At 43.4% G+C, this 22,321-nt stretch overlaps 1 protein-coding gene across 2 annotated transcripts in view; it reads right to left on the minus strand.

Annotated features, from left to right (window-relative positions):
* SEMA5A (semaphorin 5A) overlaps nt 1-22,321 on the minus strand; it is a 380,052-nt gene that overhangs the window by 281,568 nt on the left and 76,163 nt on the right. For both annotated transcript variants that reach the window (XM_007520548.3, XM_060191157.1), the window contains exon 2: nt 18,528-18,627. The gene's annotated coding sequence lies outside the window, so the exon portion shown is untranslated. The remainder of the gene's footprint in view (nt 1-18,527; nt 18,628-22,321) is intronic.

Here is a 22,321-nt window from a genome sequence, read left to right on the forward strand (position 1 = left end):
CTCTCTTTCTCTCTTCCTTTCTATCTCCATCTTCCCTTTCAATTTCTCTCTCTCCTATACAATAAAATGGGGGGGGGGCGGGTTGGCCCTCCAGGAGCAGTGAATTAGTAGTGCCAGCACCAAGCCCCAGCGATAACCCTGGAGGCAAAAAAAAATTCATATAGATACACATTTGACCCACAAGAACCAGAGAATTGCATGCTTCAAATGACAAAACAGCCAAAAGCAAATGCCCCCCAGTAAGTAAATACTTTCAGATTTAGTTTTCAGGAAGAAGACCAAATCATCATCACCATCATCATCACCATCATCATCATCATCATCATCATCATCATCATCATTAAATCATCTTTCTTTGAACCAGGATGAGGCAAAAGCCCCTGGCCATTATGGGAAAAGTTGTGTCTATAAGGATATAACTACTGAGAACATAACTGTTCGGTCTCTTACGTTTTCTCTAATGTGACATCACATCTCTCATCTATGAAAGTGATGGTGACACTGAGCACACGGGTCTCTGTGAGACGGGTTAGTTCAAGGACAAAAGACAGGAACGCACATATTTTGTCACATCTAACTCAGGACAAACTACACAAGAGGTCGTGCGGCTAGATGCAGGCAGAGAGAGGGCTCAGCACTAGAGAACAGGACTCGTACTCCTGAAGGTCCATGTTCAGTCCTGGACACACCTCCATTTGCCTCAGCTGAACAGGACCTTCCAGTGATTTTCTTTCTATTATGTCACATTTTATTTTTTTAAGAACATCTAGAGCATCTTAATTTATCTTAAATGTGTACAGGAAGAGGAAACACTAACATTTCATAGAACGGTAATTACCACTAAAATCACTATGTTTTCATCCACCATCTTTTTTTCTCTCTTTTGTTTGGCAAGAAGTCAAAAGGCAGTAAAGAGAAAAAGTACTTCCAGATGGTTGGTCTAAGCAAATTGGGCGGAATTTTCCTTTAAATATAATGGAAAATATATGTAATAGCAGGCTGGCTGAACACCTATCAAACCAAAGCGACTACTGTCTGTCTCATTATAGTTCACTCTCTGGTTTAGGATCTTGCTCCATTTCAAAGTTTCCCCAATTCACATAAAGTTCTGTGGTGCCAGAGATGGCACCTGGTCTTTGATTTCACTGAAAGATAGAGACTGTGAAATCGTTCGTTATTACACGTTATTTCTTCACTGGAACATATTTCAGAAGGTTGGGCAAGGAAAGATGTGTAAAAATAATAGTAAAGTATTGGAAACATGGATGCTTTCAGTTGCTTTTGTCCAACCCAATAAAGTACAGGGATTTCAGGAACAAAGACCAGGAGGGCCTCCGTGCTCCCAGCATCCCTCATCAGGCTAATCCCAAGCGACTGTAAGACAACTCTCAGTGAAAACAAAGAAGGGAGGTGGAAGCCATGCTTGGCAGGCAAGGCTACGGGTAGCTCATCTGGTAGAGCGTCATATGACCAGGTGTGAGAACCCGGGTTCAAGACCCCAGAACCTCGTGGGAGAACCTGCCTGGTACTCCCAGATTCAGCAGTGGAGGAGCAGTGCCTTGGAATCTTTCTTTTTCGCTCTGACCTGCTCTTCTTTTCAGTGTCTTGCTCACTCTCTTTTTCTCAGCTTCTGTCTAAAACGGAAAGAAGCACTGGACTCATGCAGGCACAGAGCTCTAGCTCTAAACTCGGGTGACAAATAAAATAACAGTAGCAATAAAAGGAGTACAGAGGAAAGGCTGAGGGGCTGGCAGTGCACACCCAGTAGCACATACATACTAAGTAGCAATGAAAGGAGTACAGAGGAAAGGCTGAGGGGCTGGCAGTGCACACCCAGTAGCACATACATACTAAGTAGCAATGAAAGGAGTACAGAGGAAAGGCTGAGGGGCTGGCAGCGGCACACCCGGTAGCACATACATACTAAGTATTCACTGCTCTGGGTTTCAGACCCAGGTGCCCACCGGCAAGGAGGGAGGCTTCATAAGTGGTGGAGCGGTACTGCAGGTATCTCTCTACCTCCCCCCTTCCCTCTCAATTTCTTTCTGTCTCTATAGAAAAACAGATAACAATATTTAAAAAAATGTTTGCTCCTTAAAGAAGAAATGACAAGTGAGATGACAGTAGTGGCTCATGTGATGACTGATCAACTAAACCCCAATCTTCTTCTCTAAGAACATACTAGTGGGGTAGGACACAGTTCACCCAGGTTCAACAGTGCAGCACTGGGGGAAGGTGCAGTGCTGTTTGTTTCCACTGGCTCTTTCAGTCTCTCTCTGGATGGACAGCTAGAGATAGGTAGATGATAAATAGATGATAGATAAATAGGTAGATAGATAGATAGATAGATAGACAGATAGACAGATATGTGAGATATATAGATGAGAGATATGTGATATATATAGATGATAAATAGACATGTGATATATATAGATGATAGATAAATATGTGATATATATATAGATGAGAGATATGTGATATATATATATAAATGATAGATAGATAGATAGATATGTGATATATATAGATGATAGATAGATAGATAAGTGATATATATAGATGAGAGATATGTGATATATATATAAAAGATAGATATGTGATATATAGAGATAAATAGACATGTGATAATAGAGATGATAGATAAATATGTGATATATATAGATGATAGATATGTGATATATATAGATGATAGATAGATATGTGATATATATAGATGATAGATACATACATAGATAGATAGGCAGATATGTGATATATATAGATGACAGATAGATAAACAGATAGATATGTGATATATATATAGAAGATAGATAGATAGATAGATAGATAGATAGATAGATAGATAGATAGATAGATGAAAATCTGAAATAAAAAGGCCCATGAGCAGTAGAACTACTTGTGAACAAGGCCCAGGTCTCTCACCCTGTTTTGAATTTCCTACTTAGGAACAGTACCTACTTAAAATTGCAAACATCATCCAGCCCAGCAACTCCACTCCAAGGCATATCTCAAAGAACACAAAAGCAGGAATCTAGGCACAGGGCATCTGTGACCCTATACTCAAAACTGCACTGTTCACAATAGTCAACATACTGAATCAATCTAAGTGCCCATCAGCAGACAATTAGATAAAAAGTTTAGAGGAATATATCCAATGGAATACTCCTTTGCAAGTTTAAAAAATGACATTGCATCTTTTAAGGACAAAATGGATGAACTGGAAGAGAGTGAACTCAGTGAAATGAGAAAAAACTACAACTTTCTGGTGATGGTTTCACTCACTGGTAAACTCAGACACCAAAGCAAAAGACTTGCAAAAGAAAAAACGAACTGAACTGTCTTTTAGACACTGTAAAAAAAAAAAAAAAAAGGTAGTTATCAGAGGGACGGGACTGGGCAAAGGGAATCTGGTGGAGGGAGGACAAATAAGTGTGTGACTATGTTCCTGAAATCTTAGAATTTTCTAAACAAAGTCAAATCAAAATAATAAAAGACAGGTTAAAGGTATTTTCCTTATCTCCCACAGAAGACGGGAAGTTCTCTGCCACTGAACCTGTTTCTCAGATGTTAAAACAGAAAGTCTAAAACAGTCCCTGGAGAACTTTCTAATTATCTTTTATATCATACACACATACTCTCTTTATTCTGCCCCATAAAAAATAAAATAAGAGGCACCATTTATAGCAAAACATTTCAACCCTCTGCTGGATTATTTTAAGCTGCGGCTACAGCTTTCTACAATTCACCCACAAGAAATTCCACTAGAATAAATAAAACCAGTTGGACACAATTCACAGACTACTTTTTTCTAAGTTTTTATTTTTTAAAACACTATAAACTGCAACTTCTAATTATATATACAACCCCACTCAAGTCTACATGCAGGATATATTTACAACATCTCCTTCAGGACACCATCTACTTCGATGCAACATCTTTCTAAAACTATCCCATAAATCTGCACCCACGTGAGCCTCATATACAATCCCTCCATGTGCATTTTTCTTCTCCAATCACCCCCCACACACACACACCATACCAGTTCATCCTTGGGACTACCTGGTCATAGCAGACTCAGAACTGACTCAATCCCAAAAAGCATTGAAAGTGAACAGAGCAAGAATGACCAGGAAGGAGTCACTTGCCCACGTCTCTAACTGCCTTGCTACCTGGCACATCTTCCCTCCCGCTCGCTCTGTGCTATGTCTTCATCAAACAGAGCCTTCAGTCTACTGCTCCCTTGTCACTCAGCCGTAGTGACTGACATTTCCCCCAGGATTTATTAAAGCCTTCCTGACTCTATCAGCTCAAGCTGCTACAATATGTTAGCAGAGACAGAGTGACTCAGACTCAAACAGTTATCTCCCCCATGCTGATCTGACAGGAAGTCTAAAACCAAAAAGGCAGCAGATGTTAGAATCCTCTTCCTGGTTCCTGGGTGGCTAGTTTCTTGCCATCTCCTCACATCATACAGAGAAAGAGAGAGAGAATCCTTGAGAGAATTACAATCTTCCAAACCTACATTTCTTCAATAAAAGAAAAATAATTAATTCTGAAGAAACTTAAAAGAGAAGGAAGAGGAAGAGGAGGAGGAAGAGGAGGAGGAAGAAGACAAAGAAAATAAAAAGTCTGACTAGACTCCACACCCTCTGATGTGCATCTCAGAATTGCTGAGTCTGTCTAGGACTTCCGGCTGCTCCTTTCAGTGGCCATGTTAGTTTTCGATGTGGTTCCTATAAAAGTGAAGTGTTACTTCAAGGGCTCACTAATCCATCTCTCCCTGCTGTGGCTCCTGGCTCACAGGGGCACTTCAACACAGTCACACACAAGCACAAGGGCTCACATGCAGCTATGTCCACAGCAGCCACTGAGGCTTCCTCCTACACACCTGTGCTTCCAAGCAAGATTGGTCAAGCAAGGAATGCCGAGGACAGACACAGTTGAGGATTTGCACATTCATCACATCACGATGATTGACCTTGAATGTAGTGACTGATTGCCCATAGCCATTCCATGCAAGAGAAGATTAGACTGTCTGTACACATGGAGAAGAAAAATGAGGTCATCAAATTAATACCTGTGACATGTCCAGGTACTGTATCACATGGACTGCATGCAGAGAAGGAGAAATACTAACCAACAGACATCAAACAGCTATGGAAATGTGACGGCTTTCCATTTAGTGGTGAACTCGGATCTTCTCAGAGGGAGCAATTAGTAGGAAGTGTCTTCTGACAGAAGACAGAAAGGAATGTCAATGTGTTCAGCCCCTGTGGAGAGCTGTCTGGAGAATGCTCAGAAGGCTAAAAGTAGACCTACCCTAGGACCCTGTAATTCCTCTCCTGGGGATAGATCCTAAGGAACCAAACACACCCATGCAAAAAGATCTGTGTGCACCTGTGTTCACAGCACCACAATTGGAATAGCCAAAACCTGGAAGCCACCGATCCCCTAACTCAAGAGACACAGATATAAACTAGGTAAGATCATTTTCACACACTGGCTGTACCTCAGTGAAGTAGTTTTCCAATAAAGCAGTCTTTGGGATGCCTCACACACAACTTCTATTATCAGCCTTTGACTGACCAATGACACGACATGCTGAAAAGCCAACCCAGGTCTTATCAAGGGTTCAATCCCTACACCTTATGAATTATGCATATCCTTTCCACAAGGAAAAGTCACTAATTAAAAAAATGAAAGAAAAAAAAAAGAAAACGCAAAGCAGAACTTGGACTGTATCTTACTGTTGACAGTAAACAATTAACCCCCAACCCCCAGTACAGGAAGAAATTTTAAAAAAGAAAAAGACGGAATGGTGGCCAAGACTAGGTTGTGATTTCTAAGTGGGCTCAGGGTTCACAGACCCACCACGTGTCAGCACACAGCCCTCTCTCCTATTTCCCTACCTCTGGGAGCTTTAATTGCCAGCACCATGCCTCATTTTCACTAAGAATAAGACACGTGAGCCCCTGACTTTGCATTTGCAATCCACCTGCGTGCCTCCTTAACAGAAAAATCAAAGTTCTAAGCCTCTGAAAGAAGGGGTGACACCTGACACATCATGCCTTTGATTCTCTTACGAGAGACATTAAGAAGGCTGGTGAGATTAACTCGTATCCTCGCGAGGAATCAGATACCAAGTGGCTCTTGCCCTGACACTATCTGGTTACTTAATATTAGCCATGTGTCTCTGACCCAGTAAATGTAAACAGAAGCTCACCAAGCCCACCCCAAGATGGCCACCTCACTCAGAACTTAGGCTGAGAACGTGAAATGAAAGGCCCAGAAAAATACTGAACCGTCAAGAATCTGAGGACTCCAAGGTAGACAGAACTGTAAGAGTGAAAAGAGCACAGGCAGAATGGGAAAACACAGAGACTGAGTTTCACTCAGGAAAGCAGCATTGTGGGTAAAGAGAAAGCCCACCAGGTAGGACAGATGCCTTGGTATGAGACTCACTCGGGGGTGAAGTCCAGGGGTGACATGGGATCGCTCTGAAAGTACTGAGAAAGCTCTAAAGATGCTGGGTAATGCTACAACGTCTGCCCTATCTCATTCGCCATCCTTGTACCTCTGAGCAGAAAATATAAGGAAATGGGCCCCAAAAGGCCACTACTCAGTTTCATGCATGTGTAAGATCTTGAGTTTGTTTCCTTAGCACTATATAAAAAGGGGGGTGGGGGGCTGGTCAGAGGCATACACAGTTAAGAACACGTAATACTAAGCACAAGAATCCAGGTTCCAGCCCCTAGCTCCCACCTGAAGGACGGGGGGGGGGGGGTGTCGCTTTGCGAGCTGTAAAGCAGGTTTGCAAGTGTCTATTTTTCACCCTCTCTCTTTTTATTAGTGAACTGATTATCTTTTTTTATTGGCTTAGAGGCAGCAACAAATCTAGAGGGTAGGGGATGATTAAGAGGGAGACACAGAGAGACACCTGCAATACTGCTTTGCCACTTGCAAAACATCTCCCCCTGCAACCCGGGTCCTTGCACATTGTAACATGTTCACTCAACCAGGTGTGCTACCACCCAGTTCCTCTTTCTCTCCTTCTTCTCTCAATTTCTCTCTGTCTTGTCCAATAAAATGGGGGGGGGTGATGGCTGCCAGGAGCAGTGGATTCATTGCACCAAGCCCCAGCAATAACCCTAGGGGCAATAAATACATAAATAAATAAAGATGGAGAGGGGGAAGGAAAGGCAGCCTTTTGATAACAAGAAAATGCGGGTGAATCATGAGAACTCATGCCTGGCCTCACCTTTGTCTTCTAACTCTTCTGGGAAGAGACTGCTTTTGAAAAGGCTGGAGATGGCTGCTGCCTACAGAAAGTGCAGCATGAGCACTGCAAAGGAGCCCCATAGCTCCTGTCGCTAAGAACCCAGGCTTCGTGCCAATGAGCTGAGTGGGTTTTACTTTGTGGTAATGGGGAACTTTACTCACTGAGATTGTGAAATGATCATCAGGACTTTGTGTCACTTTACAGGTCACATGTGAAGTAGGAAAGCACTGGCAGAGAAAGTGGAATTCCATGAAGAACTAAACTAACTCCCCTGCAAACACCAAGACCCTGTTCACAACTTCCAACACCCACAGTTCTGCCTAAGAAGCTCACTTGTCTGGAAAGTATCCCCCAGGCAAGGGGTCCCTGGACTGACTGTTAAAATGACAACTGCCAAATGCCAGGTTACAACCATTCCCAAGAGGTACAAACTCACATACAGGGCTGCCCCCTTGGCCAGCCACACGACAAATGAAAGCCTTCAACTCAGCTTCAACATGGCCCCAGGAAAACCTTCATTTTGTTCTTCAAATCCATTATCTTCTCAGCACACATAAACAAATAGCCTGTCACCCACCAGCCAGCCCAATACCCAAAGATACAAGCTACAATTTTTCCACCCACTTTCTCCCAATGCCCAGTCTGTCCTCATTCCGCTGACTCTGCTTCTAGAAGTATGCGAAACCCACCCACCTTTCTCCATCTCCACCATCTCAACCTAATCTTGGCCACCATTCCTACTTTCTTTTTCTTTTTTTAAAATTTTTTCCTGTACTCGGGGGGAAGGGGGTTAATGGTTTACTGTCAACAGTAAAATACAGTCCAAGTTCTGCTTTGTGTTTTCTTAATTTTCATTTTTTTAATTAATGATTTAATAAGATTGATCTACAAGACTGTGGGATAATAAGGGTATAATTCCACACAATTCTACCACCAGATTGCCATGTCCCATCCCCTCCATTGGAAGCTTCCCTATTCTTTATCCCTCTGGGAGAATGGACCAAAAATCTCTTTGGGGTGCAGAAGGTGGGAGGTCTGACTTTTGTAACTGCTTCTCTGCTGGACACACCATGCCTTTCTTACCTGGTCACCTGCCTTGCTTTTTTGTTTTTATTTCTTTATTGGGGGATCAATGTTTTACATTCAACAATGAACACAATAGTTTGTACATGCATAACATTGCTCAGTTTTCCACATAATAATACAACCCCCACTAGGTCCTCTGTCATCCTTTTCCAGGATCTGGACTCTCCCCCCAGCCCACCCCAGAATCATTTACTTTGGTGCAATACACCAACTCCAGTTCAGGTTCTACTTGTGTTTTGTCTTCTGATCTTGTTTTTCAACTTCTACCTGAGATTGAGATCATCCCATGTTCATCCTTCTGTTTCTGACTTATTTCACTTAACATGATTTCTTCGAACTCCATCGAAGATGGGCTGAAAATGGTGAAATCACTATTTTTAAGAGCTGAGACATATTCCATTGTGTATATAGACCACAACTTACTCAGCCACTCTTCTGTTGTTGGACAACTGGGTTGATTAGAAATGGACCTACCCTATGATCCTGCAATTCCCCTCCTGGGGATATAGCCTAAGGAACCAAACACACACATCCAAAAAGATTTGTGTACACCTATGTTCATAGCAGCACAATGTGTAGTAGCCAAAACCTTTGGAAGCAACTCAGGTGTCCTGCCTTACTCTTTTGACTCCTTTGAGAAACTACAGTTCATTTTGCAAGTGCTGACCATGGCAATGAAAATATGCATATAGACCCCGTTATATGTTGCTTCTCCAAAACTTTCTCCAGATCATCATAATTGCCAAAGCTCCCTGCCCTGCCTCACAGACTCTGAACTCTTGCCCACAACTGTGGTTTCACTCCCTCCTCTCCGCCTTCATTCACTAAACAGGGTTGTTCACAGTTGCCCACTTACACTCTCTTTCCCATAACTTGTCGTGCTTCCATATTGTGATGGAAATGTTGTTGGTAGAGTAACTCTCCTACCCAAAGTTTCACAAGTACTGGGAGCCTGTCAATCTTATCAGAACTCCCTAATGCCTAGAACAGGCTAACAGGCTCTAAATGCTCAGTGCGTGCCTTTTGGGGGGAAGGAACATGTTTCATTTTGTTTTGTTTATTGTCCATTTCTTAACAATTGTGAAGAAAAGAGATGCCACATTTTGTCAATAATGACAACATGATTTTCAATCATTATATTCACTAATCTGCCATTGTTGGAGGACTCCATCATTTCCAAATGCCAACCAGGAGATGCCAGCTAGTTCCTGATGACCCTGTGTGCAGGGAGAGATCCTGCAGAAGCACCCTGTGTTTTTTTGCAGATGTCTGTGTATGAAGGGCTAGTGATGATAGCCACCACCCATCATGTGTTTTCTGTAGGAAAATTACACAGTGAGCATGGTTCCAACCCACAAAATAATTGCTGGCTCTGTGAAGGGTAGCCAAGACACTATATGCAGAATCCTATATCTGCTTTATTTTTGCAATAACATTTTGAATACATGGGGGGGGTGTTGTCTTCTCATCCTTTGCTGTGATATTCTGCCATGGAGCTTCACCAAGGGGCATGAGAAAATTGTGAAGGTGAGACACAATGAGTGAGGAGCAACCAGATATCCCTAGGCATGTCCTGGATAGATTTCTCTTTTTTTCTTTTCTTTTCTCTTTTTTTTTTTTTGCTTGGTGCCTACACTATGAATCCACCACTCTTGGTGGCCATCTTTTTTTCCATTGCTGTTGTTGTTGCTGCTGTTATTGTTGCTGGGTAGGACACAGAGAAATCGAAGGAGGAGAGGAAAATAGAGAGGGGAAGAAAAAGATGGACATCTGCAGACCTGCTTTTCCACTTGCAAAGCGACCCTCCTGCAGGTAGGGAGCCGGGGGCTCAAACCTGGATCCTTGTACTCGTCCTTGCCTTGCACTCTCATCCTATGGTCTTGTCAACATTCACATTTTATAAATAAGTTTAAAAAAAAAAATTAAGATCAGGTTGTCACCACTACTTAGAAAAAGTTTGCTAAGCTAAAGTGATCGAGAATCTTCTTTAAACTTCTACCTAGCAAAGACCTGTTAGGCACCTTCCGCTGGTATACAAGTCCGAGTCCCTGCTCAGATGCAGACACAAGTGACCAGCTCACACACAGAGAGGTGGCCCAGGAGTTCTCCTACCCACACTTTCTACTACGCAGCTATGAAGAACAATGAACCCACCTTCTCTGACCCATCTTGGATGGAGAAGGAACTATGTTAAGTGAGCTAAGTCAGAAAGACAAAGACGAGTATGAGATGATCCCACTCAGAAACAGAAGTTGAGAAAGAAGAACAGAAAGGGAAACCCACACTTTCTACACCTGGGAAACTGAGCTCAAAAAAGCAGCAACTTTCCCAATGCATACCCCTAGGATTAGAAGTGCCAGCTGTAGGTATTTCTGATCACTTAGAATTTGCCTAAAATATATGTAAAGTGGGGATTTGGTAATGGTGTACCTGGATCAGGGCATGCTACAAGGACTCTGGTTCAAGCCCCTGAACCCCATCTGCTGAGCGGAGGCTTCATAAGTGGTGAAGCAGTGCAGCAGGTGTCTCTCTCTCTCCTTCTGTATCTCTTTATCCCCATCTTCTTCTCCCTTCTTAATTTCTCTTTTCTCCATCCAAAATAAATCAATAAAATATTTTAACAAAACAAAAATAATCACAAATATCCTATCTATCTAGCTATCTATCTATCTAAATGTATATATGTAAACCTATATATCTAGTTTCCTCTGGTGCAATATGACCTGCCATGTAGTGCCAGGGCTTGAACTGGTACTGCATATGTGTGTGTGTGTGTGTGTGTGTGTGTGTGTGTGTGCACCCTACCTGTGAACCATCTCTGCTTCCTAACAACACTCATCTCTCTCAGTGGAGGCAAAAAAAATATGCGGATGACAGTCTCTGAGTGAGTGGGGAATCAGAGTTTCCAGTGGGAGAATAGGCTAGACCACCAGGGAGAGGAGAGCGGGTGAAGGTAATAAAAAGAATGGAGGTCTGATCTACAGCTGCATCAGTTATGTCCACATACAGAATTCTACCTGTGTATAGTTTACATACCTCTATATCTAAACTTCTCTAGATCTGTGTTGATACCTGTTTATGTATCTGTTCATCTATCCACCCATCCATCCATTCAGTCCATCCATCCACCCATCCATACATACATACACCCATCCAATCACCCATCCAACCATCCATCCATCCATCCATCCATACATACATACACACACATACATACATACATACATACATACATACACCCATCCATCCATCCACCCACCCATCCATCCATCCATCCATCCATCCATCCATCCATCCATCTCAACCAGAACTGTGTTCCCAGCATGGATCCTACAAAGATGTCTCAATGCTGTTTTGAACAAGTACCACCAGATGCTCATTAACATGGAAGGAAATAGAAATCCAGGCTTCTGAGTTGGGCTCAGCCCCATGACCAACCCTGTGCTGTGCTATTTTTATGTTTCATACAACAGATTCTCTGAAGAAGAGTAGGATCCTGGCATTCTGATGTATCACTGACAGCAGGTCCAAGGGCTCTTTTTAAGAAATATTAAATGTCAGGAAGGAATGGACACCTGATCCTTCATGGAAGGGGAGTGATGGTTGGCTTTGGTCTCTGTGCTTATTGGATTACTGTCACCTTCCTTTTCAGCAACCTTCCCAGCTCCTGGGCAGCCTTCAAAGGGGAACCGACTGGCTGTTCCCACTCTCAGGCCCACTCTGAAAGATGCTTATTTACACTCAAAAACAGCACAAGATTATCAGGCAAATCAATTGAATGAATGACCTCAGCTAGAAAGGATGAGAGCAATCTAATGGATACTGCAAATCGAATTATCTAATCATGATCGAATCATGAAATAAACACCTTAAATCAATTGTCCCAGAATTGGGAGACTAAAAGAGCACATTTTGTATTACACTTTTAAGGACCATTAGGGTAAGTCACATCTTACAAAACTGCAGTCACAATCACTTCACGAAATAACACGAAGATTTCCAGTGTCTGTTCTGTGTCACAGGGTTAATTGCAAAGAATATGGCTATAATTGAGCCGAGGGTCTCAAATTTTAAAACTAAAGGACAGTGTGTTTATAGGAAGCACAAAAAATCCAACTTCAAAGTGACTTACGAGGATATGCAAGGAAGCATGGACCACAGAAAAAGGAACCTTAATGAATTTAGTCATGGGAAAGAGAGAGAAAAGACCACAGAGGAGTTGACCAGATACTCTGAAGTCTGGCTTCAGGGAAATAGAAAACACTGCCATATATTTGTCTTACAAACTAATGGATTTTTGGGTCCAAATTATAATCGTATTTTTCTCACTCAGCTTGAAAATTCCCCAAATATCTGCCTTCTTGATCCATTTATCTGCCTCTTTATTTCTCTGTTTATCTATCTATCCATCCATCCATTTGTCCATTCATCTATCTATCAATTTATATATGCATCCAACTATTCCATCCATCCATCTTTCAAGCTATAAATCCATTAATCCAATAAATAATTATTAACAACTTTCAGGTCTCAGAACTTTATGCCTGGAGACAAGATTCTGATCAAATTAGAGGAAATTCCTGACTTCATGAGGTCTTCATTGAAATAAGGAAGAAATGATAAAAATGATGTGAGAAAAGAAAGAGGACAAAGTGTTGACTCTCAGGGAAAGCAGGGAGATGCGAAATGGAGGTAAGGAGGGATGGATAGAGAAGTCAGAGTTACCTCAAGTGAACCTGCTATCAAGAAAAATTCATAGTGCGAATGCTGTCAGCTGTCACTGACTGAGTCTCTTACTAGGCTGCAAACCTGGAAGGAGACAGACAGCTTTGGAGATGCAGTCTTGGAGGAATGAATGAGTGACTCAAGAAGAATGAAAAACCGAGCTCAGGGGATTCGGGCGGTGGAGCAGCGGGTTAATCACAGGTGGAGCGAAGCGCAAGGACCTGCATAAGGATCCCGGTTTGAGCCCCCGGCTCCCCACCTGCAGGGGAGTCGCTTCACAGGCGATGAAGCAGGTCTGCAGGTGTCTGTCTTTCTCTCCCCCTCTCTGTCTTCCCCTCCACTGTCCATTTCTCTCTGTCCTATCCAACAACGACGACATTAATAATAACTAAAACAACAGTAAAAAAAAAAAAAAAAAAACAAGGGCAACAAATGGGAATAAATAAATGTTTTAAAAAATTTTAAAAAACAGTAAATACCTTTTAGTGAGTCTTCTGTTTGTTTACAATGTAGACAGACAAAAATCTAAAGGGAAGGGGAAATAGAGAGGGAGAAAAAGTGAAAGAGGGAGAAAGAGAGAAGAAGAAAGAAATCTGTAGCACTAATTCAAGGCTCCTAAAATTTCCTCAAAGCAGATGGAGAATGGGGGTTTGACCCTGGGTCCTTGCACACCGCAGTGTGTGTGCCCCACCAGATACACCCCTGTCCAGCCCCAGTCCTTCCAGAAGAAGGGAAGAAGGGGTTTATAGCCGGAGAGAAACTTAAGAGTCAACATGCCATTTTTAAAGATGGTAGACGCTCGTGTTTCTACTGGATTAATCCAATGGGCAAAAGAAAAGTAATTAAGGGAAAAATAAAAACTGATTAAGCAGTAAAGGAAAGGAAGAAATTGTAAGTAAGACTTGGGTAGGAGAGAAGGAATCAGCTGGGCAGGTAAGTATCTCTCATTTAAATGCCCACAATGAGACCTTCAAAAATCCACAGATGGCAAGGAGCAGGAAGAGGAGGCAGGTAACCTATATGTTTAAGAAAGAGAAACCGACCCCCTCTCCCCTTAAGATTCATAACACGGGAGTAGAGTGGTAGTACAGCAGGTTAAGCTCACGTGGCGCCACTGGTGTAAGGATCCCGGTTCGAGGCCCCGGCTCCCCATCTGCAGGGGAGTTGCTTCACAGGCAGTGAAGCAGGTCTGCAGGTGTCTGTCTTTCTCTCCCTCTCTGTCTTCGCCTCCTCTCTCCATTTCTCTCTGTCCTATTCAACAACGATGACATCATTAAAAACAATAATAAAAGAAGAGCAACAAAATGGAATAAATAAATAAATATTTTTTTAAAAGATTCATAACACATCCCAGAGCTATGACAAACAGCTTAGAAACATCCAAATAAGGGGCCAGGTGGTGGCACACATGTTATAGTGCTCAAGTACCTGGGTTCGAACCTCCAGTCCCCACCTACCTGTGGAAGGCTTTGCAAGGAGTGAAGCAGAGCTGATGGTCTCTCTCTCTCTCTCTCTCTCTCCCCTTCCCCTCTCGATTTCTCTCCATCTCTATCCAATAAGTAAATTAGTAAAGATTACAAAAGATAGGAAAGAAAGAAAGAAAGAAAGAAAGAAAGAAAGAAAGAAAGAAAGAAAGAAAGAAAGAAAGAAAGAAAGAAAGAAAGAAAGAAAGAAAGAAAGAAAGAAAGAAAGACCCAGGGAGCCAGGGGGTGGTACAGGGGGTTAAGTGCACATGGCGTGAAGCGCAAGGACCGGCATGAGGATCCAGGTTCCAGCCCCTAGCTCCCCACCTGCAGGAGGGTCGCTTCACAGGCGGTGAAGCAGGTCTGCAGGTGTCTGTCTTTCTCTCCCCCTCTCTGTCTTCCCCTCCTCTCTCCATTTCTCTCTGTCCTATCTAACAACAATGATATCAGTAAGTACAACAATAAAACAGCAAGGGCAACAAAAGGGAAAAACTTTTAAAAAGTAATAATAAAAGTAAAAGAAATAACCCTCCAATATTGCAGATAGAAGCTGCATCTCCTCTTCTGAGCCTCTTCCCACATACAGTCGCACGGAAATGTGATGGTGCTGACTTCCCAGAATGTCCTGACCATCTGTCCCAACCTTTTGTTTTTTTCTGCTTTGGCTTAACCCACAGTGGTTACTATCCAAACTTTAAGCAAAAGCAAAGGAAGCAAGAAACTGACCCTGATCCCTTTGTGGCCGGGGATGCTCACAGAGACACAAACACATGCAAACCACACGAAAAGTTCAAATGGACAAAGCAGGAACTGCTGAGGTCCACAGCCATGAGGCTAGAAGCGTCTCCGCAGTCCTGTGATCTGGAAACCACAGTGAGGGAAGACTGTGAAAAACCCAAAAAGGTCTAAAATTAGGTTTGCTGATGTGTCCTCAGAAGATTCTATCAAAAAAATAAAGAGTTTATTCACAGTTGAGTCAAATATCTTTCCATGAACATGAAAATATTCAGTACGAATGATGAGGCTCACACCTCTGTCACTCTGCTAACTATGCAAGAATGAACAGCACACACATAGACTCACAGTGGAATACTACTCAGCTGTGAAGAATGATGAAGTCACCACCTGATGTTGGATACAGCTTGATGGAATCCTGTAAAGTAAGTCAATCAGGAAGATATGGATGGATATGGGATAATCTCACTCATGGACAATAGTCGAAAGAAAAAAAAAGAAAGAAAGAAAGAAAGAGAGAGAGAGACAGAAAGAAAGAAAGAAAGAAAGAGAGAGAGAGAGAGAGAAAGAAAGAAAGAAAGAAAGAAAGAAAGAAAGAAAGAAAGAAAGAAAGAAAGAAAGAAAGAGAGAGAAAGGGAGAAAGGAGGAAGGAAGGAAGGAAGGAAGGAAGGAAGGAAGGAAGGAAGGAAGGAAGGAAGGAAGGACAGAAGGGGAAACACCAAGCAGAACGTGGACTGGGTTTGGTGTATTGCATGAAAGTAAAGGACTCTGGGGGGGGGGGGGAGTTCAGGTCCTGGTGCTGATGGTGGAGGAGGACCTAGTCTGGGGGTGAGACTGTTTTGCAGAAAACTGAGACATTTTACACATGTACCATCAACTGCATTTACTGTAAACTATTGCTCTTCCAAATAAAATAATAATAATAATAATAATAAATGCCACAAAAGAAAAAGAAACGCTCTCTAACTCAATGAGGTAAAAATAAGGTCCATTTGTTTAACTGGAAAGTTGGACATGGAGGGTTTATTTTTTTTTTCTATAATTAATCAGATTTATCACTGAGGAAGAAGAAAAGAATCAAAGTGAAACTGTGAAAAGTGTTAAAAACAACATATTTTTTTTCCTTTTTTTTAAATTTTTTTTTTATTTAACTTTATTTATTTATTTATTCCCTTTTGTTGCCCTTGTTGTTTTATTGTTGTAGTTATTATTGATGTCGTTGTTGTTGGATAGGACAGAGAGAAATGGAGAGAGGAGGGGAAGACAGAGAGGGGGAGAGAAAGACAGACACCTGCAGACCTGCTTCACCGCCTGTGAAGCGACTCCCCTGCAGGTGGGGAGCCGGGGGCTCGAACCAGGATCCTAACGCCAGTCCTTGAGCTTAGTGCCACCTGCGCTTAACCCGCTGCGCTACAGCCCGACTCCCAGCAACATGTATTTTTAAATGACTAAACTGTTTCCTGAATTAGACATGCGAATAGTTTTTAATATGATCAGAACAAAAGTAAAGGGAAAAACATTATTAAATTCCTCAAGACAGGGTGAAATAATTATAACCCAAAAAATGTTAAAGTTAGTTAGCAGAAGAAAAGGGAGAAAACATTGCTCTCTAAAGTGAACTCTATAAAATCTGTAATAATGGTGCTGAATCATAGGAGCCAGTCATGTGAAAAATGGGGAAAACTTGCTCTGATACACATATGTCCCCTCTCGCCTTCTCAAAATAGTTACTAATCATCATATAGCCTCTTCTCCTTTTTTTCCCCCAGGATTTCATTATTCTTGGCCCAACAGTATTGGATGGAAAACAGAGGCTGTGGGGTAGATAGCACAGTGGTTCTGCAAAGAGAGTTTCGTGTCTGAGGCTCCAAAGTCCCAGATTCCATGCTGCACACCACCATAAGCCAGAACTGAGCAGAGCTCTGGTAAAAGGGGAAGGGAGGGAGGAAGGAAGGAAGGAAGGAAGGAAGGAAGGAAGGAAGGAAGGAAGGGAGGGAGGGAGGGAGGGAGGGAGGGAGGGAGGGAGGGAGGGAGGGAGGGAGGGAGGGAGGGAGGAGAAAGGTGAGGGAGGAAGAGAAAAAGAGAGAGAAGGAGGGTTGGGAGTGGCACACGGGATAAACACAGATAGTAGGAAGCACAAAAGTACTAGGCAAGGATCCAGGTTCAAGCACCTACTACCCATCTGCAGGGGGGGGTGGGGGGTGACGCTTCACAAGTGGTGAAGCAGGTCTGCAGGTATCTCTCCCTTTCTATCTTCTCCCCCCTCCTTTCAATTTCTCTCTGTCCTAATAAAAAGAAAGAAAGAGAGGAAGGAAGGAAGGAAGGAAGGAAGGGAGGGAGGGAGGGAGGGAGGGAGGGAGGGAGGGAGGAAGGAAGGAAGGAAGGGGGAAGGGAGGGATAGCAGGCCACTGGGGAGTGCAGGTCTTACTCAAGCCACCAGGTTGCCTACGATTGGCAAGGCCTTGTGTGAACTAGAAAGACACCTGTGCAGGCCCATATGAAGCTGATGGCTTAGGGAAGAAAACGAATATGGACAGGAGAATCTGCGGACCCTGTGGCAGGGCTGGCAGCTGCCCTGCACACGCTCCTCCCCACGAGGCCAGAGTGAAGCTTTGTTGCTCCCTTACTCTCCCCTCTCCACGACGCTGAGAAGTTAACTTACTCAGTGAGAAGTGTCTTTTCAATGAGTGTTCTTCCTTTGATTTCTGACTCCTCCTCACATCAGTCCCCACCCTCTTCCATCCCCTGCTCTCTCTGCCATTTCTCCCAAGAAGAGGCACCCCACGGGTGCTACAGGGGTTGGAGAACACCCAGGTTGAAGGTACTTGATGAAATTCTTGGATGAGGATGTATCCTCTGCCTTGACCTTCAGCTGATTCAGACAAGTGTGGAGGATTGGGGCAGTGGTGGCTCAGTTCTGATAGGAGTCCAAGGGTTTAAAGAAACAGGAAAAGATGCGGAGACCTGGCAGATATAATCTTGACAGCATTATAGGGAGGGTGAAATTTGCCTGGTAGTCACAGAAAGCCACAAAAGGGTCCATAAATGAGCTGGAAACCGAGACAGCAGTGACAGGATACAAGCCAAGTGAGAAAGGGCAGAAGGCAGAGGACAGTGCAGACAGGGTGGGCACAGACAGACTTTCTTCAGAACAGACACATCCCCCAGGAAAACAGTGATCATAACTGCCCCAATATCTCAATCCACGCACACTGTGGTTTCTGCGCTGTCTGACTTACCGAAGAGGGAAAGAGGGGAAGCCGTGTTTCCTCAATCATGAATCACCAAAAATGGTCCACAGTCACCTGGGCTCTCAAGTTCAATGTTCACAGGTCAGCACTTCAAGAAAGGAAAGAGAAAAACAGATCCTATTAGCGCATTTGCAAAGAGACTACAGTCAGCACTGGTCAGCCCCAGAAGGTTCCACGGCCTTTGCAAGCTGCTCTGACAGTCTGAAACAGAAAGCAGATTGGCACGGGGGAGCCAAGAAGCCAGACACGTCGTAATCCTCACCGGGGTCTCGGGCAGCAACAAATGAATGGATTCCTCTAGACAAAGAGAAAGAAAAGTTGAAAGCTGTCTACAGAGAAGAGCAAAAGAATCATCTTCTCGACCCCATTGTAATGATGGGCAAGGGGTCTGAGAATCAAATTCAGGCCAGTGGTATAAATCTAACCACCTCAGGGAGTTTCTTTTCAGGCCATGTTGGGGAATCTATAGCTTAAATAATGCATTCCAAGAATGACATAATATGCAAAAGTTACAGAATAAACTACACCAGAAATTTAGTTTATATTTCTATTCACATATTAGTTGATTTACTTTCTTACATATTAGTTTGTTTTTTGGGTTTTTTTTTTTTTGGTGCACAATATAACACATGACAAGAAAAAGAACTGCAAACATAAGAAAAAAAAATCACTTGACTAAAACCAAGAAAAACTATCCAAATTTCTCATCCAATTTAACAAATAAAAACTCTGGAAACTTGAGATCAGAATGTGATGGAAAGAGAATTGCAACTCATCTGACTCCCTCCACTGGGCCAGATATTAACACAACTGGTTGAGCGCACACATTACAGTGCTCAAGGAACCAGGTTCAAGCCCCTGGTCTCCACCTGCGGGGAGAAAGCTTCATGAATGGTGAAGCAGGGCTGCAGGTGTCTCTCTCCCTCTGTATCCCAACCTCCCCTCTCAGTTTCTCTCTAATTCAATCTGATAATAATGAAAATATTTAAAAAATAATTAAAATTAAAAAAAAAACAAACATCTGCCTCCCTAGAACCATTTATGCCAGAAGTAAAGAAAGAGGTTATTTCCTCTTTCTTTCTTTCCTTCCTTCCTTCCTTCTTTCCTTCCTTCCTTTGCCTCCAGGGTTATCGCTGCCTACACTACGAATACATTGCTCCTGGAGGTCATTTTTTCCATTTTGTTGCCCCTGTTATTGTTGTTGTTGTTGCTGCTGTTCTTACTGGATAAGACAAAGAGAAATAGGGAGTCAGGCTGTAGTGCACGTGGCACAAAGTGCAAGGACCAGCTGGCTTAAGGATCCCAGTTCGAGCCCCTGGCTCCCCACCTGCAGGGGAGTAGCTTCACAGGCGGTGAAGCAGGTCTGCAGGTGTCTGTCTTTCTCTCCCCCTCTCTGTCTTCCGCTCCTCTCTCCATGTCTCTCTGTCCTATCCAACAATAATGACAACAATAATAACTACAGCAATAAAATAAGGGCAAAAAAGGGAATAAATAAATAAAATAAATATTAAAAAAAAAGACAGAGAAATTGATAGAGGGGAAGACAGGGGGAAAGAAAGATAGACACCTGCAGACATTTCTTACAAAAAAAAAAGTCGCCTGCCGCATATCAACTAAGGGTGCCTCTGAATATACATATTGAACTAGGGGGTCAGTGGTGGTGCACCTGGTTAAGTGCACACATTACAGTGTGCAAGGAGCCAGGTTCAAGCCCCCGGTCTCCACCTGCAGGAAGAAAGCATCACGAGTGGTGAAGCAGGTTTGCAGGTTGTCTATCCTTTTCCGTCTCTTACCCCTCCCCTCTCAGTTTCTCTCTATTAAATAAATAAATAAATAAATTTTTAAAAGAAAATAAAATCTCAAAAAAAAAAAAAACAAACTATTAGGCTGAAGCCTTTTCTGTAATCTTAGTTTATATAGTTTCTTTCCACTCTCTCCAAGTTCCGTACACCTGGAATACACTGAGGGTCCCTCCTCCCACACTGAAACCACTGAGACTTGTTCATCAGCTGAGAAGGATGATAAGAAAATGGGAAGGACATTGCAGAACATGCTGAGTACCGCTCCATCAAAGGCCTCACACGTTCTTCCTCAGTCATCGTCAAAAGGCCATCTGCCCTCAGAAAGCGGACTGCAGACAGCCTCAGACAAGCTGGAGAATGGTCATCTGCTGCAGTGGCCTTTGGCAGTCAAAGAACGGGGACTGGGTGACACCGGTCTCTCATGAGGTAGGTCCCCTGTCCCCACAGGGTACCAGAGAAATTCATCGAGAGCTGCCCACAAGAGCACCCACGTTCCAGCTATGCCCCCCACCCCCCACCCACATACACATTGCAGCAGCATCAGATCCTCACATGGCCCCAGCTGTGTCTTTGATAGTCTCTGACATCATCTCTTGGAAAGAAAGAGGTGCAGATGCAAGTCCTCGAAGCCAAAAAGAAGAGAAAGGGAGCTCTCCCCAAGGTAGGAAGGCATGCAGGATCCAGGATCCAGGAAAATTGCTGGGAGAGGCCAATTCTTTCCTCACAACACCAGCACAGTTTCTTTTGGGTACGGCAACAAATATGCCCCTTGAGACTTCTTTATTAACATCATGTCAGATCCCACCAACTTCCTCTCTGGGCTCTTCACATCTGCTATACAACAGTTTATCACATGTACTTGTTTATCTTGTGACAAATACAAGTCATAAAATTCTGGTAGGATTACTGGCCAGTGCCACAAATACCTGCAAATATTCAAGGCCCCCGAGTGTCCCAATTAGATTAAGCATAGGGTTTGCATTCCCGGGCTACACTCTCCCTTCTTCCCGGGTAGGTCAGGAATGAGCTGAGGTGACCTCTCCACTAGGACATCCAAGAGGCCAGCGGTCCTCTCAGATGGCCAAGAAGACTCAGGCCACAAGAGATGGTAAAGAATTCCAAATCACTGACACAACCAAGAGCTGGTTCTACAGGGAGAATTCCTCTGGTGAATTCCAGCAGCCCAGCCCACCCCATTGGCCATGCCCAGCTTCAACTTCAAGGCCAAGCCGGTCTCTAGAAAAGGTCATATACCCAACACAGAGTTCATAAAGGCCGCAGGGATAAATTAACCCCTCTGAGACTCTCGACACCGGAAACTTGCTCTAGCCGCAGACACAGCGGACAGACACTTCTGAAAGTACGCAAGAGCTAGAAGTGTTTTTAAATGTGTCTTTGTGCAGGAGTGTGTGAGGGCCCAGTCATGGGCCAACCCTGTTAAGCACATCTAGTTCAAAGTGCAAGGACCTGTGCAAGGATTGGGGTTCGAGTCCATGGTTCTCCACCTGTAGGAGGGATTCTTTACAAGCACTGAAGCAGGTCTGCAGGTGGGTCTCTCTCTCTCTCTCTCTCTCTCTCTCTCTCTCTCTACTTTCTCAATGTCTGTCTTATCCAATAAAAAATAACAATAATAATAATAATAAGATAAAAATGGCCACGAGGAGCAGTAGATTCATAGTGTTGGCACATAGCCCCAGTGATAACCCTGGAGGGAACTAAAGAACCAAACAAACGAGTGAGCCAGTGAGAGCAAGGCAACTTTTGGACATATTCCATGTCTGAGGTTGAGCTAAAGATCTTGAGCCCACAAGTCAATGTTCCGCCTCTGAGGCACCTTCCATGCAACAAGAAGAGAGAGAGAGAGAGAGACCAACAGGGGAGGGGAAAACAGAGAGGGGGAGAGACTGCAGTACTTGTTCCACTGCTCCTGAAGCCCCCACCTCCTGCAGGTGCAGGGCAGGGGTTCAAACCCAGGTCTTT

Source organism: Erinaceus europaeus, chromosome 5 (genome assembly GCF_950295315.1).
Source record: "Erinaceus europaeus chromosome 5, mEriEur2.1, whole genome shotgun sequence".
NCBI lineage: Eukaryota > Metazoa > Chordata > Mammalia > Eulipotyphla > Erinaceidae > Erinaceus > Erinaceus europaeus.